The sequence below is a fragment of the Mustela nivalis genome (assembly GCF_964662115.1).
Source record: "Mustela nivalis genome assembly, chromosome: 10".
In the NCBI taxonomy this organism is placed as follows: Eukaryota; Metazoa; Chordata; class Mammalia; order Carnivora; family Mustelidae; genus Mustela; species Mustela nivalis.
The window spans coordinates 40,374,896-40,387,960 of record NC_139029.1 but is presented as its reverse complement, the minus strand read 5'-3'; the positions used below and the strand labels follow the sequence as shown (position 1 = coordinate 40,387,960).

The window sequence follows — 13,065 nt, the reverse complement described above, 5'->3', positions numbered from 1 at the left end:
ATTTATTTGACAGAGAGAGATCTCAAGTAGGCAGAGAGGCAGGCAGAGAGAGAGAGGAGGAAGCAGGCTCCTTACTGAGCAGAGAGCCCGATGCGGGACTCGATCCCAGGACCCAGAGATCATGACCTGAGCCGAAGGCAGCGGCTTAACCCACTGAGCCACCCAGGCGCCCCAAGTGTAAGGGTTTTAACTATAGAAATAAACACTGTAAATGTCCCCAGTAGTACAATATAATTAAAATTTAATTATAGTAGCTATCATCCATTAGATGCTTTTATGACTGTGCTGAGTATCATATATGAATTATCCATTATTTCACTTATTCCTTCATCCCATTTTATTTTTATTTTTTTTAGTAATTTTTTAAAAGATTTTATTTATTTATTTAACAGAGAGAGGGAGAAATCACAAATAGGCAGAGAGGCAGGCAGAGGGGGAAAGCGAAGTAGGCTCCCCACCGACAGAGAGCCCGACGTGGGGCTCAATCCCAGGACCCTAAGATCATGACCTGAGCAGAAGGCAGAGGGTTAACCCACTGAGCCACCCAGGCACCCCCCTTCATCCATTTTTAAAAGTAGTCAAACAGGGACACCTGGGTGGCTCAGTTGGTTAGGCAGCTGCCTTCGGCTCAGGTCATGATCCCGGTGTCCTGGGATCGAGTCCCACATCGGGCTCCTTGCTCCACAGGGAGCCTGCTTCTCCCTCTGCCTCTGCCTTCCACTCTGTCTGCTTGTGCTCACTCTCACTCTCTGACAAATAAATAAAAAAAAATCTTAAAAAAAATAAATAAAAGTAGTCAAACATTATCTTCATTTCTAAAGTTTTGTGGGGTTTTTGGTTTTTTGTTTTTGTTTTTTAATCTGATTAGAGAGAGAGCACAAGCAGGGGAACTGGGAGGAGAAGCACACTCACTGCCAAGCTGGGAGCCCGATGTGGGGCCTTGATCACAGGACTCTCGGGCCATGCCTTTCTCTCAGACCATGACCTGAGCCAAAGGCAGACGCCCAACCAATTGAGCCACCTAGGCATTCCCATCTTTAAAGTTTTAATTGAAAACTGGCTCAGAAAAGTAACATCTTTCTCAGCATTCTGCATAGTCAGTGATAAAGTATAGTGTCAAATTAAAAACTGACTCAGGAGCACAACTCTTAGCTACATTATACTATACATGCGACATTTTAATGGGAGCTATTAAACATTACATTTCAAAAATATAGGGGCACCTGGGTGGCTCAGTAGATTAAGCTTCTGCCTTCAGTTCAGGTCATGGTCCCAGGGTTCTCAGGATTGAGCCCCATGTCATACTCCCTGCTCAGTGGGGAGCCTGCTTCTCTCTCTCTCCCTCTGCCCCTCTGCTCCTGCTCTCTTTCTCACTCCCGGTCGTTCACTCTCTCTCTCAAATAAATAAATAAAATCTTAAAAAAAAAATGCCAAGGAATTGACAACGATGAAAAATTACTAGAACATTAAAAAGAAAAAAAGTTCAGCAAGGCTGTAGGATATAAGTTCTACTTTATTTACAATACATCATATCAATTATATCTATACAATTATACTGAACAATCTGAAAGTGAAAATAAGAAAACAATTCCATTTATAATAACATCAAAGAGAGTAACATATTTAGAAATAAATTTTAGGAAAAAAGTATAAAATAAAAAATTAAAGCCAACTCAAATAGAAAAACATCAATATTCATAGATCAGAAGATTTAATATTAATTGTTCTATAGTTTCAATACAATCCTTATCAAAGTCCAACTTACTTTTTCACAGAAATTAACAAGCTCATCCTAAAATTCATATGGAAATACAATGGACCTAGAATAACTGAAATAATACTGAGAAAAAAAACCAATCTGGAGGACTCACACTTGTCAATTTTAAAACTCACTACAAAGCTATAGTAACCAAAACACTGTGGTACTGGCATAAGAATATATATATATAAATGAAACAGAACTGTGAATCCAAAAGTAAACTGTAATATTTATGATCAATGTTTTTTTTTTCCTATGGTCAATATTTTTGACAAGGATACCTGCACAATTCAATGGGCAAAAGAATAGGTTTTTAAACAAATGGTGCTGGACATGCAAAAGGATGAACTGGACATGCAAAAGGATGAAGACAGTGTTCTACCTCATGTCATATACAAAAATTAACTAAAGATGGATCAAGACCATAAATGTAAGAGCTAAAATTATAAAGCTCTTGGAAGAAAACACAGGTATAAATTTTGGTTTTGTGTTAGTAAACAGTTTCTTAGATATAGCACCAAAAGAACAAACAACTAAAGAAAAGTAGAACATAAGTTGAACCTCATCAAAATAAGAAAATTTGGGAGGCACCTGGCTGGCTCAGTTGGTTAAGCATCCACCTTCAGCTTAGGCCATGATCCCATGATCCTGGGATGGAGCCCCACATTGGTCTCCCTGCTCGGTGGGGAGTCTGCTTTTCCCTCTGTCCCTCCCCCAGCTCATGCAAGCACATGCTCTCTTTCTCACTCTCAAATAAAATCTTAAAAAAAGAGAAATTTTTGTCCTTCAAAGATCATCATCAAGACAATGAAAAGAAAGACCACAGAATGGGAGAAACTATTTGCAAATCATATATCTAAGAAGAGATTTGAATCTAGAATATAAAAGTAACTAGATGTGAGGATGGGGTAACTTGGTGAGGGGAATTAATGAGGGCACATAATGTCGTGAGCTCTGGATGTATATGCAACTGGTAAGTTATTGAACACTACATCTGAAACTAATGATGTACTATAAGTTGGCTAATTGAATTTAAATTAAAAAGGAAAAAAACTTGAATTTTAAAACAAAAAAATATATATATAGGTAACTCTTAGGACTCAACAATAAAAAGCCAACTCAATTAAAGACAGGCAAAGGTGGGGTGCCCAGGTAGCTCAGTGAGTTAAAGCCTCTGCCTTTGGCTCAGGTCATGATCCCGAATCGGGCTCTCTGCTCAGCAGGGAGCCTGTTTCCCTTCCTCTCTCTCCGCCTGCTTGTGATCTCTGTCTGTCAAATTAAAAAATAAAATCTTAAAAAAAAAAAAAAAAAAAAAAAACAGGCAAAGGTCTGAATAGACATTTCTCCAAAGAAATACAAATGACCAAAAATCAAATGAAAAAGGAAAAAAAAATCAAATGAAAATATGCTCGAGGCTCCTGGGTGGCTCAGTGGGTTAAAGTCTCTGCCTTCTGCTCAGGTCATGATCCCATGGTCCTGGAATCGAGGCCCACATTGAGCCCCACATTAGGCTTCCTGCTCAGCAGGGAGCCTGCTTCCCCCGCTCTCTCTGCCTTCCTCTCTGCCTAACTTGTGATCTCTGTCTGTCAAATAAATAAATAAAGTCTTAAAAAAAAAAAAAGAAGAAAGAAGAAAAAATGCTCAAAATCATTAATGACCAGGGAAACGCAAATCAAAATCATAATGAAATAACACCTCACATCCATTAGGGTGGTTAAAAGCAGGGAGTCACTAAGTGTTGGTGAAGATGTACAGAAACTGCAACTCTCATACATTGCTGGTAGGAATATTAAATGATGCAGACACTTTGGGGAAAAGTCTACCAATTACCATATAACCTAGTAATTTGACCCCTGGATATTTACCCAAGAGAAATGGAAAACTTGTACATGAAATGTTTATAGAAGCATTATTCATAATAGTTAAAAGGTAGAAACACCACAAATATCCACCAACTGATGAATGGATAAATAAAATATGGCTTATGTACATAATGGAATACTATTTATTTAGCAAAAAAAGGAATCCTGATATGTCACACAGCATGGATGGACCCCGAAAATAGTATGCTAAGTGGGGCACCTAGCAGGCTCATAGAGAAGAGCATGCAACTCTTGGACATGAGTTGAAGCTCCATGTTGGATATAGAGATTACTTAAAATAAATAAACAACTTTTTAAAGATTTTATTTATTTATTTTGAGAGAGAGAGAGAGAAAGGGAGAGTGCATGCATGAGACTGAGAGAGCACAAGCAGGGGGTACAGCAGAGGGACAGGGAGAAGCAAGCTTCTAGCTGAGCAGGGAGCCTGATGTAGGGCTCCATCCCAGGACCCTGGGAATGTCCAGAGCCGAAGGCAGATGCTTAGCTGATTGAGCCAGCTAGGTGCCCCAATAAATATATATAACTTAAAAAAATAGTATGCTAAGTGAAAAAAGGCAGTGACAAAAGATCATATATTGTATGATTCCATTTATATAAAATATCCAAAATAGGCAAATCTATAGAGACTGAAAGTAGAATACTGGATGCCAGGGCTGAGAGGAGGAGGAGTTGGAAGGAAAATGGGAAGTAAATGCTAATGGTTACAGGGCTTCTTTTTGGGGTGATGAAAATGTTCTAAAATTCATTGTGGTTACAGTTAGACAACTCTATGAATATATTAAAAAACCACTGAATTGGGACACATTTTAAATGGGTGAACTACATGGCATATGAATTATGTCTCAATTAAGTTGTCATAAAAAATATTTATAGGGGCGCCTGACGGGCTCAGTTGGTAGAGCATGTGACTCTTTATCTCAGGGTCGTAAGTTCAGGCCCAATGTTGGGCATGGAGCTTACGTAAGAAAAGTAATTGATAAAACTGTAAATAAATATAAGACTAGAAATAAATAAATCAAAATATTAAAGTTAACTTTTGGTCATATGCTATCAGTTTCTTCTCCGAAAAAAAAAAAAATCAAACTTTCTATGCAGCACAGATTTCTATAATCAAAAAACATTATTAAAATATTTACATATTATTTTACAGTTTACAAAGCGCTTTCACATTCACATATTTGACATTATAATAACTGAGTAAAGTGAGTAACAAACACATTATTTTATAAATAAGGAAATGGCCTTCATAAAAGTTAAATGGCTGACCCAGTGTGACATAGACTACTTGGAAGCCCAACCCTATTACTTGTTCTCTTTTTCTACATTAATAAAGTCTTTTATTATCTGAACACACAACCACCTGTAATAAAGACTACATATCCCAGGTTCCTCTGCAGCTAGATGTAGCAAGGACACATTAGAAAAATTTCAAAGGAAATAATTCATCAAATTCAACTTCTGCCACACAGAACTTTGCTTATTCTCTCTTATTTCCTGAGTTGTAACAATGAATTCTTCCTGCTTTTTCTATTCTTTATTGTACCATCATCCTAAATATTAAAAATTCATTAGTCAGATGAAACAAGCTACACTTTCACCTCATTTGGTAAATTTCAAAATAATCTATTTATTTTGCAGAAGAGAAAATGGATGTAGTTGTATAATTGCCAGAGGGAAGATATATAAACCTTTTTTTTTTTTAAAGATTTTATTTATTTATTTGACAGACAGAGATCACAAGTAGGCAGAGAGGCAGGCAGAGAGAGAGAGGAAGGGAAGCAGGCTCCCTGCTGAGCAGATGAGCAGAGAGCCCAATGCGGGACTCGATCCCAGGACCCTGAGACCATGACCTGAGCCGAAGGCAGAGGCTTAACCCACTGAGCCACCCAGGCGCCCCTAAACCTTTTTTTTTTTTTTTTAATTTTATTTATTTATTTGACAGAGAGAGATCACAAGTAGGCAGAGAGAGAGAGGGAAGCAGGCTTCCTGCTGAGCAGAGAGTCCGATGCAGGACTTGATCCCAGGACCCTGAGATCATGACCTGAGCCGAAGGCAGCGGCTTAACCCACACTGAGCCACCCAGGCACCCAATATATAAACCTTTCTGAGAACATACTTTTAGCAAGACACTTAGCAGAACAAACCCAGGAAGTAATGAACACTTAGAATATTTAAGTAATCATTCCTTTTTATTTTTAAGAGATTTTTTTTTTTTTAATTTATTTGACAGAGAGAGCACACACAGACAGGTAGTGGCAGGGAGAGGGAGAAGCAGGCTCCTTGGAGAACAGGAGACAGATGCAGGGCTCTATCCCAGGACCCTGGGATCATGACCTGAGCCAAAGGCAGGCACTTCACTGAGCAACCCAGATGCCCCAATATACTACCTTTTCAAATTTACATACCAGTTTTTTTTGTTTTGTTTTGTTTTGTTGACAGACAGATCACAAGCAAGCAGAGAGGCAGGCAGAGAGAGAGAGAGAGGAGGAGGAGGCAGGCTCCCCGCTGAGCAGAGAGCCCGATGTGAGGCTCGATCCCAGAACCCTGGGATCATGACCCGAGCCGAAGGCAGAGGCTTTAACCACTGAGCCACCCAGGTGCCCCTACATACCAGTTTTGAATATAATATCTCAGTTGATACTCAAAGTGGGCCTGTGATGTGAACAAGGATAATCACCCCCATTTAAAGATGAAGAACAGAGAGGTTATGTATCAAGCCAGTGACAGAACTAGAACTGTAATTAGGTTATCTAAGATCTACTCCAAAACCTAAACTGCCATGATTCCCCAAATCCTAGTAATTAAAGCTAACACAGAAGTATTGAAAGATCAGTGTTCCTACCTTATTTTTAAACAAACAGCAGCAAAGGAAGACTAAAAAAAGAAACGATAAAGCAGAAGCTAGAACTCAGTGTCTAAACAATCCATCTCCTGGAAATTCCTACTCAGATTTTCCCCCTTAACAACTAGGTACACCACTGCCAGAGGAACACAGCTCCTACTAAAATAGCAGGAGAGAGAGGAAGGAGGTCAAATCTGACTTCATTTGGATCACAAAGTAATCTACACAGTTCTAAAGATAAAAGAATTTCTAGGATGAACAAACAGGAAAGTTCTTTTTAATTAACTGAAATGGATTCTCAATCTGACCTAACCCAGGTCTTTAATCCGCAGCTCCTATTGGTACACTAAAGTATTACTGAATGCAACCTACTGTTTATTTAACACGGTTCCTTAAGCAACGTAACAGGCACTTTGACAACTCTGAGCCTTTTTTTTAGATTAGTACTTTTACGTGGGAACATCTCACATGTCCTTCAAATTCAGTCAAGCATCCCTAGTTCGGGGATGGCTTTGTTAATTTCCAAGGCAGAATTTTACTCTCAGCACCTGACAAATTAAACTGCACGTAACAACAGCTTTTAGGTACTGAATGACAGCTATGTGGTACTAGGCACTAATCTAGCTTCTTCACATATGCTTGCAATCTTCAAAAGTTTGTTTTGAACAAAGATAAACAGGCTCAGAGGGGCGCCTGGGTGGCTCAGTCAGTTAAGCATCTGCCTTCAGTTCGGGTTATCCCAGGGTCCTGGGATGGAGCCCTGCATTGTCAGGATCCCTGCTCAGTGGGGAGCCTGCTTCTGCTTCTCCCTCTTCCTCTGCTGCTCCCACTGCTTGTGCTCTCTCACTTTACCAAATAAATAAAATCTTTAAAACAAAACGAAACAAAAAAACTGAGGTTCAGAAAAATTAATTTAGGGGCACCTGGGTGGCTCAGTGGGTTGGGCCTCTGCCTTTCACTCAGGTCATGATCTCAGGGTCCTGGGACCGAGCCCCACATCAGGCTCTCTGCTCGGCGGGGAGTCTTCTCCCCCGCCCCCTCTGTCTGCCTCTCTTCCTACTTGTGATCTCTCTTTCTCTCTGTCAAATATATAAATAAAATCTATTTTAAAAATTTAATTTGCATGTCAAAGACAAACAGCCAGCAGATGGCAGAAAAGAATAAAAATTAAAAGTTATTTTTCACGAAACACTAAGCCTCAGGTTCTGGTTCAGACTTCTGTAGATACAAGAGTTCTCTTAATTTCTACATCCTATGAATCAAGCACCATTACAATCTGCATTTTAAAAATGGGGAAACTGAAGTTTAGGTTAAATATCTTCCTTATATTTACACGACCAACATGTTGCTAAACTGGGACTCCCAAAACAAGAATGAGACCACCATAGTCTATATTTTTAAGCTCTTAACCACTATGCAAATTATAATCATAATTATTGAGTTCATACTACTTGTTACTATATGCTGTATGCTATAAACTATGTTAAGCACTTTACATACATAATTTCATTTACTTTTCATAAAAAATCCTTAAGTTAAATTCTTTCAGTATCCCCATTATACAAAGATGAGGATACTGAAGATTTGAGAGGTTTATTTATCTATGATGATACAGCTAAGAAGTGGCAGAGCCAGAATTACACTCCAGGCAATCTGACTGTAGAGTTCAGTTTGTGCTTTAATAAATCATTACGTAGGCAGGGACCCTGGGTGGCTCAGTGGGGGTTAAAGCCTCTGCCTTCCCAGGGTCCTGTGATGGAGCCCCACTTCGGGCTCTCTGCTCAGTAGGGAACCTGCTTTCCTCCTCTCTCTCTGCCTGCCTCTCTGCATACTTGTGATCTCTGTCTGTCAAATAAATAAATAAAATCTTAAAAAAAAAATCATTACATAAGCTGCCATTTATATTTGATTCCAAATCTAGGTTTCTTTTACAATCCCATATTAATCAGTTTTTATGACTGTATGTCTCCCCAACAAGACCATGATGTTTTTCAAGTTCAAGGAACCTATTAATGGCTTCTTCATATCCACAGCACCCAGCATAGTCCCTGACATTTCCTGATTTAAAAAAAAAAAAGAAAAGAAAAGAAAAAGGAGTTCAAATTAGAAGACTCGTAAAGGGACTTGCCCTGTGTCACAATATTTCTAAGAAGTGGGGCCAAGGGGTGCCCAGGTGGTTCACTTAGTTAAGCGCCTGCCCTTCAGCTCATGGCATGATCTTGGGGTCCTGGCACTGAGCCCTGTGGCAGGGTCACTGCTCAGCAGGGAGTCTGCTTCTCCCTCCCCCCTCTTCCTGCTTATGTTCTCTCTCTCTCTCTCTCAAATAAATAAATAAAATCTTTAAAAAAACAAAACAAAACTGGGGCTAAGAACCTACCCAGATCTGTTAATGATAATGAAGTCCATACCTTTTCCACTATACCATACTATCTCTCAGAACAATTATTACTTTGGCACTGATATAAATTCCAAAAAACAATTTGAGGGCCATGGCTCAGACATGAGGTGATGATGCTGTGGATTAGGGAACAGGCAATGAAAATGGAAAAAAAATCAAAAGTGAAAAATAATTTGAGGGAAGAATTAACAACATGAAGTAAGCATTTCTGAACCCCCAGTATCTAGCACAATGCTTGGCACTCTACTAAACAGGCAACTGTTATTTGAAGGATTGACCAACATTCATATAGCATACTTTTGACATATTATTATCTCATTTAGAACTCACAACAGTCTTGTGGAGCTGGTATAGTAGACACTATTTTGTATAGGAGAATACCAGAGCTCAGAAAGAATAACAAACCCAAATTCATCCAGTTAGAATGTGGCAGAATCAAGCCAAGGTATCAAGGTATTTAATATCAAACATCTCACCATTTTTTTCATTTCATGTAGCACCCTCTGGTGAGAGAGGAAGGGAGGTGGAGGAAGGGAAGCTGGGATATTAAAAAAAATAATAACTCCAAGATTTAATGTAGGAGCTAACCAGGGTAACCAGGGAGGAAAAAAAAGTTGTGGGGGGGGGGGGCAAGAGAGAAGCATGATAAACCACAGGAGATAAAATGCTAAAAGTTTGGGCAATTTTGGTGAGTGCTATGTGAGAATTCCTTGTATTATTTTTGCAACATTTTTAAGTCTGAAATTGTCAAAAAGTTAGAAAATAAAAATACAAAACAAAATAGTGGATATGGAATACTTCCATAACCTCACTGACAAAACTAGTAAGAAGACTAGGCAAAGCATTCTTTCTTCAGGGGAATTTGTTGTAGTCATGGAGAGTCTGTTCTGCTCAGGCAAGGACAGAAAAGGAACTAAGGCTCCAGTGAAAGAACTGAGCTGAATATGCAGATTTAAATAGCATCCCCTAGTAGTGACAGCTGAATTGTAAGAATAGATAAATTCTCAGAGGGAGTGATCAGGAGAGATAACTAAGCCCTGTAATTAACTTCCACAAGTACAGCAAGTGGAGAATGACTTGGTCCCTGAACAATCCCTGAAAAAAATACCCTACAGCAAATAGCTAAAACAACAATTCCAGTACAAAACAAGAGTGCGGTTCTTTTTATTTATTTTTTTAGTTAATGTGGTGTTTTCTAGAACAGGATATAATCCTGACATAGTGACTTATTCAAATAAAATTTGCCCAGATTGGTCCTCTCAAATACTGCTAGTAAGAGTGTAAACTGGGACAATTTGTCTGGAAATGAAAACGATTCAATATTCATAAAAACACCCACATTCAAAAAATAAAATATAAAAAACAAAACAAAACAAAAACCACCAACACTCTTGGTCCAGTACTTCATTAGGTAGAATTTACCTAAAAATAGTAAATAATCAGAGATAATAACAAAGGTTTTTACATAAAGGGACTGATCACAGTTTTTCTAACCAAAAAAAAAAAAAAAACAAAAAAAAACAAAACAACAACAAAAAACCCACACATTCAAATGGCTAAAATAGAAAGAAATGGTAAGCAAATCATAGTATGTCAATTCTATATAATACTACACAGCAATATGTATGTTTCTGAATAACTTTTAATGACATGGCAAAATGCTAGGAATAGAATATTACTAAGCTAAACAAAAACTATACGAAGCAGGATTTCAATTAAACATCTACACAGCCATAGGAAATTATATTGCCTGAAAAACATTTCAGAAGCTTAAAAAGTTACCTCTAAATTAAATATTTTTTTTTTAAGATTTTATTTATTTATTTGACAGAGAGAGAGAGATCACAAGTAGGCAGAGAGGCAGAGAGACAGGCAGAGAGAGGGGGAAGCAGGCTCACTGCCGAGCAAAGAGCCCAATGCGGGGCTCGATCCCAGGACCCTGAGACCATGACCCGAGCTTAAGGCAGAGGCTTAACCCTCTGAGCCACCCAGGCGCCCCTAAATTAAATATGTTGTAGAGTATCTATACAGAAGAACAAGGGAGAGATGAAATAAAAAAGGACAGAGGATACCTCAAGGGTAGGGGGTTATGGCATAGAGAAACACACGGGGTAAAACTGCAGTGGTCAAGTTCTATTTTTTAAGTTGGGATGCCAGGTTTTTAGCTATTTGTTTATTATGTTTCATGACTTACACAAATGTTTCATATGGCTTTCTGAACATATCAAATTATTAAAAATGGAAAAAGACTAAAATAAAAATTAGTGGAAATGAAGAAAAGCTGTTTCTGTGCCCTTTTTTTTTTTTTTAAGATTTTATTTATTTATTTGAGGTGGGGCAGCGGAGCAAGCACAAGCAGTGGGGAGTGGCAAGCAGAGGGAGAAGCAGGCTCCCAGCTGAGCAAGGAGCCTGATGTGGGGCTTGATCCCAGAACCCTGGGATCATGACCAGAGCCCAAGGCAGCCACTTAAGAGACTGTCTCTGTTTTTGCTTTCCAAATATTGTACGATAACCAAGAAACTGTCATTTTATCAAAGATATTTTTCAATACGTGTATTCAAACTAAAAGACATTTTTATTAGACTCAGTAACATTTTAATTTTGAATGAAAACATTTATGTATATATACACATATAAATATGTAACTTCTCATCACTGCTCTTATACCTTTTTCTTACACAGTCTTACATTCCCCAGAGATTTAAATATCTGGTAATGATGGACTGGGTTGCAAAGGAGTCTTGGGAGAATTTGCAGAGGAAAAGCAGAGGAGCAGCTATGATATAAAAGGGAAACAGAGAAGAAATAAAATGAGATTTTTGAGAAGCATATCTGTGAACTCTGTTCTACTTTACAATGTTCTAAAATTTGCAAATAAAGACTTAAAGAGTTATTTTGAAATGACTTTTTGGCTCCAAGGGATTGTGTTGCATGGATTATGACATTGCTAGATACATAGACTAGATACATAGGACACAACCTAAACAGTTATACATAAGCAATTAAAGAATGTATCCTACTATTATGCATATAATTTATACACCTATCTTCTCGTCTGCACCTGCCTTTAGATATCATAAAGCAGGGCCCTCCTTGAAGGAATAAAACAGAGGAAAAGGATGACTAGAATGAAAGGAAATCAGAAAAGGTTTTGACATGACATTACCTAGGGGAGGCACAAAAGGCTCCCAGATGTTGGGAAAAAAAAATAGGAATTTTCATCAATATACATCTGTCTGGCATTTCAATTTATAAAGCTTTTTCAAAACAATCATGACGACTCTGTGAGTTATGAAGAATAGAAATTATTTCTGTTAGGAACCTGAGGTTTACCAAAGTAATGTTCACCAGTGGTAGCCATGTTCCCTTTATATATGCTGTTCCCTCTTTCTAGAATGCCCTTCTGCACCTTTCCATCTATCAAGTTCCTATTCATACTACAAGAGCCAGTATCTATGTCCACTTCTCCATAATGTCCCTCATATACCAAAACATAGGCAGGTATAATCACACTACTTTGTATATAGCTCTATTACAGTCACCTACTTTTGCTTACATGGCTGTCTCCCCCTTTAGACTGTGATTCAAGAAAAACAGTTCTCAAAATTTTTTTTTCCTGTGGCCCAATTAGTGGGGCAGAAAAACTTCACAGCCTACCCACTTTGGTTCCCAAATTCCAGATGGAAAGAGTGTTAACAATGAAGTATCATTATAAGGAAATTTAATGAAGTATCATTATAAGGAAATTTTATAAATACCTGGTTTAACAATGAGAAAATGAATGTTTCCTATTTGATTAACAATACATTGTCAAAGTCTAAATTTGGACATTTTTTTTTTAAAGATTTTATTTATTTATTTGACAGAGATCACAAGCAGGCAGAGAGGCAGGCAGAGAGAGAGGAGGAAGCAGGCCCCCCGCTGAGCAGAGAGCCCGATGCGATGCGGGGCTTGATCCCAGGACTCTGAGATCATGACCTGAGCCGAAGGCAGCGGCTTAACCCACTGAGCCACCCAGGCGCCCCTAAATTTGGAAATTTTTATGTCAAAAATGTTATTAATGCAAATATACATAAACACACACAAGATTAACCAAATAAAACACAACAAATGACACCAATAATGAAGTTAAATTAATGACAATTCATAATTAAGATTCAAACCTAGCAACCATACAAAAACT

The 13,065-nt window shown here is 38.2% G+C and overlaps 1 protein-coding gene across 1 annotated transcript in view; it reads right to left on the bottom strand.

The window, feature by feature from the left end:
- ZYG11B (zyg-11 family member B, cell cycle regulator) overlaps nt 1–13,065 on the bottom strand; it is a 102,866-nt gene that overhangs the window by 77,779 nt on the left and 12,022 nt on the right. The gene's annotated exons all lie outside the window — the stretch shown is intronic.